Raw genomic sequence first — 7530 nt, 5'->3', positions numbered from 1 at the left:
GGGTTCGACTCCCGAACGCTGCATTTTCTCGAGGCATTTCTCTTTTAGGTTCGCTTGTGGGAATGGGCCGGCCCGTTTGCGCTAATCCTTCAGCGGAAGCCACTCATTTTAACGCACGCGAGCGTCAACTAGGAGCACTCGGCATTTTGGCACAGGAATGACGTTTCGAAATAGCACACCTAAATAGGCCAGTGACATATCCACGCGACTGGTTGCCTCGGCATTACCCTCTCTTCCACACAAAGCTCACATCGGCGGCTGCTCTGTTATTTCACACAGGCGCGCCGCGGCGGCCATTCCCCACCGGTAAGATGTCGACGGACGGATTGGAGGTCGACGGGTATGTTCTTATTGCTTCAACGTCTCTCTCCCCCGAGTTCCTTCCTCCATCTTTTTGCAAATCCCTCCACTGATGGTGCTAGATTTGATTGCAAGAGGGGGGGAGCCAACATCACTGGAACCTATGGCCTGTTCGTCAGCTTATGCCGCCGCTATGCCCTGGACCATATCCCCTCGCCCATGGCATTCGTTCGAATCAGCACACGAGAGAGAATCTGATGCTGGCCCCTTACCCCCTGGCGATATCCTAACCCTCGTGGAATAAGCCATAGCCACGGAACAACTCTTCCTCTCGATCCCCTTTTCTCTTCCCTACGCGCACGGCGGCGCCGGTGCTCTCCGGCGAGATGTGTACCAATGGTGTCAATTGCAACGGGTATGTATATTCGCGCCCCCTCCTTTCTTCCTTATGTCATCGGATTCTTAGTCCCCATCGCGGATTTGGGTATTTTTTGACTTAGATGGGTTGATTTGTACAGAATCTTTGGCGGTCCTTCCGCTTGGAGTGGTTTCGTCCTACCTGTGGAGTCTCAGGATTCCATGAGCATCGTCAATGCCGCGATGGGCGCCGCCCGCAAGACCTTAGAGCCATGTGGAGAGGCGGCTGGATATGAGGTGTTCTCTGAAGATACCAGTGGCTGGACACGCAGGTTAGTGATGAAAAGTCTTGGAGATCCTTCTATCTGCTTACAAGTGGTGTTTAGACGTGTTGCATCTTAGCTAAGCGGGTATTTTCTTGTGGGTGTGTTGACATTCAGTATAGGAACGGCCTGTTTGGTGAATTTGTAGAACGATTATTGGATTTTTCCTACCCCGCCCCCCAATGCAGCATTCATGTATTGTTTACTGTTATGTGGCCAATTTATTTTATTGGTCGTTGTGTTGTTGTTTGATTTTGTCAGCCGCAGTGGCAACCATCTTGGATTTGCTTATGGATGATTTGGTACAAAACAGTGTTGTAATGTGCATCTAGAGAAAAGAAACAATAATTTGGTATTGGGCTTCTGATTTTTAGCTTCCGGTGTACTTGAAAGCTGGATTGTTGGGTGCTGTTTAGATTTTGTCTAGTTGCAACTCTAGGATTAGGTTGGTGGATTTGTTAAGATGGTGTATTGTAGGTTTGTTTAGCAGGCTTGGAGTTGTCCTTGTGTTGTTCTGACACAGCAGGAAGATAGTTTGATTTGTATGTTTCAGCATTGTTAGCTGGGGATTTAGGTTGGTCATTATGTAATTGGGTTTAATTCTTGATGCTCGGTGTGCGGCTTATTTTGCCTCCGAGGAGAGATCTGATATTGCCAGATAGATTTTTTCTGGGTTTGATATTCAGTTTACAAATGAGGCTAATCAATTGTTTATAATCAGACCCAAATGTTGTGGCGTGAATCCAAAACCATTGTTTTCAGCAATCAGTGATGCACCCCTGGTCATACGTATTTGTTAGTCTACATTACCTATATATATACTTGTTTTTATCTGTATGCACCCGTCAGTTAGTTAACTGAAATTTGTTGGTAGTGGTGCATTGTATTCTTTAACTGCTATACTGAAGCAACGAATTGAAACAGTTAAAAACAATAAGCTCTTAAGTAATTAACCAATACTTGATGGCTGTGTTATTATTATAGTATATATTTTTGGCCCTGGATTACGAATCAGACTGAAATTTCCTGGTTTCCTGGTTTTGTGTTATTAATACATTGGGTTTAAATTGGAGCCTTTTTCTCTTAAACTGCAATTTGTTGTTAGCCTCTCACTTATGTGTGTTGTTATATATCTGACGAAAATATATACTGGTGTCAGTCCTCCAAATGGGGAAACTGCCATTGTTCTGTGCCATAAATAAAACATCTTGCAAATGCAGTTGATTCTACCTTGTGTCTGAGATTTACACAGGAAGAGTTAACTATACTCTTCGCATCTGCCAGTTTTATGATCACCTTCATTTGATACCCAATCATGTCTAATTTCTCTTGCCCCACTGGTATTTGTTGAATTTGTTGTAGCACTTGGACAGTGAGGAGTGGACTTTTACCATATGTACATGCATGTCTCGGGAATTACTGGTACATGTCAGCGAAAGAGTCATGTCTCTATGATATAACTAGTTTTTCAGTGAGACATGCCGACATGTTACACAAAAAACTGGGTACAAAATTTACCATGAATGATGTTTCATTGATTGCTCCTTCCAGTGCTATTTAAGTTCATATCTACATCTAATCTTGCTACAAATTACCTTTTCTGGCATACATGTACGATGATTTTTTTTACGTCAGCTGTAATGACAAAGCATTATGTGTCAGACACATGTTCAATTAGATGATGTACAATTCCAGCTAGTAGATTATGGAGACTTGTTTGTGGAACCTTCCAAACATGTTAATCAATGGCTGTTAAACAGTGTAAGCATGGGCCTGCTGCTGGCACACTTTACGTCCAAAATGACGCTGTTTAAAGCATTGTTTACCCTCTAACCTGCTTAATTAAGTTCAGTTATGCAGCCTGGCAGGGGTGTTTTTGTGTGCCGATGATGACACTGTAGCAGGGTTTTCTTAACAAATAAAACATCAACATTTCAGATAGCCATCTTAACGTGGCAGTATTTGTTTTGTAAAGCTGCAAAGATTGAAATCATTGGATGAACTGCCATCAAGGGCAAACTAGTGATTTGATCACCTGTCAATTATAAGCAAAGCAAACTTACGTGTCGCTTGGCAGCATTACTCAATGTATGCAACCATAGGACATGGCGAGAGACTGTAGATGGACATGCAGCAAGCTCTGCCAGTGTACGTCCTGTTAGGCAGTGTTCCAAGCCTAGATTGGGTAGCTCGTGGTGGGACCTCGTTAGCTGAATTCGGCATTAAAAAGGGTGGAAGGCAATTCGCAGACGTGACAAGAGTGGACAACGGTGCACGGCGCAAAGCTGTGGCACCAGAGAAAAGTGAACTCGCTAATGCAAAACGTCCATTAGGCATGAACTTGCCGCTGTAGCGTGACTAGTACACACATGTGACTATGCTATTCCGATTTTCTAGCGTGTAAAACTGATAAAAATCAATTCCCAGGTTAGTAGTAATGCTTTTTGAACACAAAGAAAGTGTAACTGTGCTGCATTTGTTGGTCAGGACGGACAGTCGCATTACCATAAAGCAAACTATACTCGCTTAGTCTAACTTGCCTGTTCGCTGGCCGCCAATGCTCCACGTCCGCACCTGAACAACTTGTGGCCTCCGCTGGCCAACGATGCTCCACGCCATGCATGCGTACAGGCCTACAGGTCTCTCCGCACCAGGACGTACAGAGGTCTCCAGCTAGCCATGCTGGGCGTACATGTCAGGTGCGCAGCCTCAGGCCTACAGGTCTCTCCGCACCAGGACGTACAGAGGTCTCCAGCTAGCCATGCTGGGCGTACATGTCAGGTGTGCACCTGAGGCTGGTCACAATGGGCAAGAACATAAGTTAGTAACTTACACATTTTCCTAGACTATGTTACTACCTTCATAGTGGGTAGAAACATCTATGTAGTGTCATGCAACGATATATTTATTAGGTTATAGACCATTGTTTTTTGGAGTGTGTGATGTTCCGGTAACTTACCTAGTTACCACAAGCACCTTTCTCTTCATTAAATATGTGCCACATAAGCAAAGTTGTATTGGAGTGTGTGATGTTACTCCTAAGTTCCTCCCCATTGTGACTAGCCTGAAGCCTAGATGCCTTTTCATGTGGGTGGGACCTCTCAGGCTCAATACAGGCCAAAAAGAAATCGAATACATGGCATATACTCTGGCAGCACGAATCCCCGTGGTGGTGCAACGGCCGAGATTCCGGCCTACCTGTAGCGCGGCCACCATTGGCATTTTCCGAAACATAGATCCATCCGTCCGAAAAATAGTGGAGGAGATGAAAAGAAATGATTTGGTGAAGAAGACGTAGAGGCCCGAAGAACTAATCGATGGGGAGTAATTGTGTGGACGATGGGTGATGGGTCTACATGGAAAGTTGGAAACGGTGATGGTTTTTAAGTTGCTTACTGAACACACGTGTCATTATGCATGTGGTAATAATTTCTCATGTAGCACACATGGCCCACTTGATGATGTGGATAGGCTGCATGTAGAGATAAATATAATAGTGGGGTGAACTTCTTTAGGTATACTAGACAATTCCCCGCACGTTGCTGCGGAATTACTTGCAATAGTTTAGTACAAATTTGGTTGTGTGATTTGTATAGTTGAATTATGTATATAGTGGTAGTACTATGCTACAATGCTTAAGAAAAACATAAAATTGTACATGCATGTGCCGTATTGATACCTTCATTGACTGGTAAATGGCTTATTTAAAAAATCATAATATAAATACCATTTATGACTTTCAATACATTCACTCTTGAATTAATTGTGTATTAACAATTTTAAAAATAACATATCTTGCACACTCTAGTGACTGCAAGACATCTATATAGCAACACACATAGCATTGTACCCATAGAAGGTCCAACTTTCATATCAAAAAATATTTACAATTGGCAAGTACATGGACAACCAGTGGGATGTCCATAGATGAATTCCCCATGCATCGCTGTAAGGATTTGCGGACCAAAATTGGAGAGGCAATTGGTTAATGAAGCAAAGAATAAAATACGAATATAGTTTTAGAGAACCCTAATATGTTAGTTATGCTAATCACATTTGTCCTTGAGTTGAGAGGAAAATTAAGAACAATATCATAACAAAAGACATATTGTATGCAAGCACTTAGTATAGCATATGTACACACCTCAGATAGTATCAGGAGATAATTATGCATAAAAAAACATATTGACATCTTATACTTCCTCAATCCAAAAATCCAAAATATAAGATGTTTTTTCAGTTCAAATTGAACTGAAAAAACGTCATATATTTTAGGAAGGATGTAGTATTTTGTAGTGATGGAGAATCTGTTGTTGATTGGTGATCCTCTTTGTCTTTCGCGATGAGGAGAAGATAGTAACATAGGATGAAGTTGTAGGAATATATATATATCAGTGCTCACTAATTCATTAGAATGTGAACAGAAATAGGGAGGGGAATGTTTGGTTCCTGGGTACATATGTACCCTATATGAAAAAAATAGTAATTCAATAAAAAGTCGAAAATTTCTAAAAATATTTTTGAAAAAAACTTGACCTTCCATTGCACTAGTAAGAAAAGTGCCAACAAAATAAAATTCCTCTTTGACTTCTTTTCAAAAAAGAAATTTTCAGTCAGAATAGCGTGAACAGTGGCCTATAATAGCAAATAAATTTTGTCTTTTTCGCTGTGAAGTCAACATAATTTCTTTTTTTGTGAAAATTCATATACTAGTGCGCAAGTAAGTCAAGTTTATTCTAAAAATAGTTTCTTAACTATTTTGACTTTTTGTTTAATCATTAAATAAAATTCCCCATATAGGGTACACATGTAACCAGGAACCATTGGGTATTTCCCACAGAAATAGGGGATATAAAGGTTAGTACAGGTGGGTTTGGAATTCAGGATGTATTTAACTTGAAATAATAGCTGTAATCTACACTGTTGCAGCTACTTTGTCACAAAAATAATGCTCGAGGCATCAATAAAATAAAGTAATGGAAGAGAGAATTAGCGCCTGGGTGTTTCATGGTCGAAACTTAAGCATCATGATCTGCCAGGATTCATTTAGGAAATACCAAAGTGAATACTCGTACCTCTGCGAAGATAACAATAAAGTTGAAATTGTGAGTGCATCTAGTACCTCTGCAACTGCAGTTTTATATAGTGTACATGCATGAGAAATTGAAGCAGAAAACCCGACACTGACCAAAGTTTTTCAGTAATAAAGATTAGCCAAATTCAGCTAAAGAGAAAATCTTGGTCAGTCATGTAGGTGAGATCCTGATTCAAGAGTAGAAAGGTTGCCGTCCTTCAGTTTTGTGTGGAGTCATATTGATTTGCGTAAAATAAGCCTTCACTGCCCTGTTCAGCTGCAAGCATAAACGAACAAACCATGATATTGCAAAAACATCTAAATATAGTATATAGATAATCACTAAGTAACTACATTTTTTTTGCGGGGACTAAGTAACTACGTTAGGGATGTATCTCACCATACATTGCATAGTGTTAAGCTCTGCAGAAAAAATAAATATGTATCAAGAAGCTGACATCAATGCCTACCTCTATGGGGTGGGATTACCGGCGGTCCGAAGGTTGAAGAGAAATCAAGAGCGTCCGGAAGAGCGATCTCAGATGCTACGGGAAAGAGGATTAGAGGGATTATAAAAATCAAATAAAAATAGAACGAACCAATCTTGATTATGCAATGTTCAACGCTTTATTATTTGGAAGTAGTCAAAAAGGGTAAAATCCACCGCTTAGTTGTAGTGAGTATATATAGCTATAGTAGAAGGGCACCTCAGTGGTCAGCGGCGAGTGGTGGCCTGGGTCTCGGCAAGCCGGCCGCCATGGCGTCAAATAGGAGTAGCGCCGTTTTGGTGTTTCTGTTGTGGGTTGCTAGCGGTTGTGCGACGGCCCTCGCCTGCATGGATGACCGGAGGAGGTAGGCGCTGCGTATGTGGACACACGGAGACGCTGTGGCTGGAACAGACTGCCGGTGGGCGGAGCATTAGAACCTTTGGCGTGGACTGCCGATGGAGGAGCGAGCCTTCATGATAGGGAAGAAAAGAGGTGCAAGCAAAATTTGGTGGGGAGTTGATAAGGCGCTGGGTCTCAGCTCTATATCACCAGTTACAGAATATGGAAGAACTAATGCCAACTGAGTGGAAATTAAATCCCGCGATTTGCCGAAAGGTTGTGGTGGGTCCATTTAGAAGGTAACTAAACGATTATGTGGCCAGCTAGCAAGGAACTAAACGCTTATGTGCCGGGTGGTGTACCTACTATATTGGTTGGTCCATATGTAAGTGACTAATAGAATGCTGATGTGTGAACGATGATGTGGCTAGACTGCTGAGGTGGAAAGAAGTGAATGGTTGCATGTTAATTGGTGATGTGGACAGTGTGCATGATGAGAGAATATGTAGTAGTGGGGATTAACTTCTTAAGAATGTTAGATAGGATTCCAATCTTGTGTATGTTCCTAAAAATAAGGGTGCTTCCCGAGGCAATGAGAATGGAGATTTAAAATGATTAGCGTTCACCCCAGCTTCATCGATATAATAAA

At 41.8% G+C, this 7530-nt stretch overlaps 2 long non-coding RNA genes across 2 annotated transcripts; one reads left to right on the top strand and one right to left on the bottom strand.

Moving 5' to 3' along the window:
* The first annotated feature begins 205 nt into the window (after positions 1–205).
* Positions 206–2767, top strand: LOC119300832. The gene is made up of 2 exons (XR_005146777.1): positions 206–715; positions 819–2767. It is a non-coding gene; the product is annotated as an uncharacterized LOC119300832 (long non-coding RNA).
* Positions 2768–6072: 3305 nt separating this feature from the next.
* LOC119297173 lies at positions 6073–7320 on the bottom strand. The gene is made up of 3 exons (XR_005145563.1): positions 6762–7320; positions 6525–6599; positions 6073–6331 (listed from the first exon to the last, which is right to left on the bottom strand). It is a non-coding gene; the product is annotated as an uncharacterized LOC119297173 (long non-coding RNA).
* Between the last annotated feature and the right edge of the window lie 210 nt (positions 7321–7530).

The sequence above is a fragment of the Triticum dicoccoides genome, chromosome 5A (assembly GCF_002162155.2).
Source record: "Triticum dicoccoides isolate Atlit2015 ecotype Zavitan chromosome 5A, WEW_v2.0, whole genome shotgun sequence".
Lineage (NCBI taxonomy): Eukaryota > Viridiplantae > Streptophyta > Magnoliopsida > Poales > Poaceae > Triticum > Triticum dicoccoides.
This window is presented reverse-complemented; position numbering and strand designations above follow the sequence as displayed.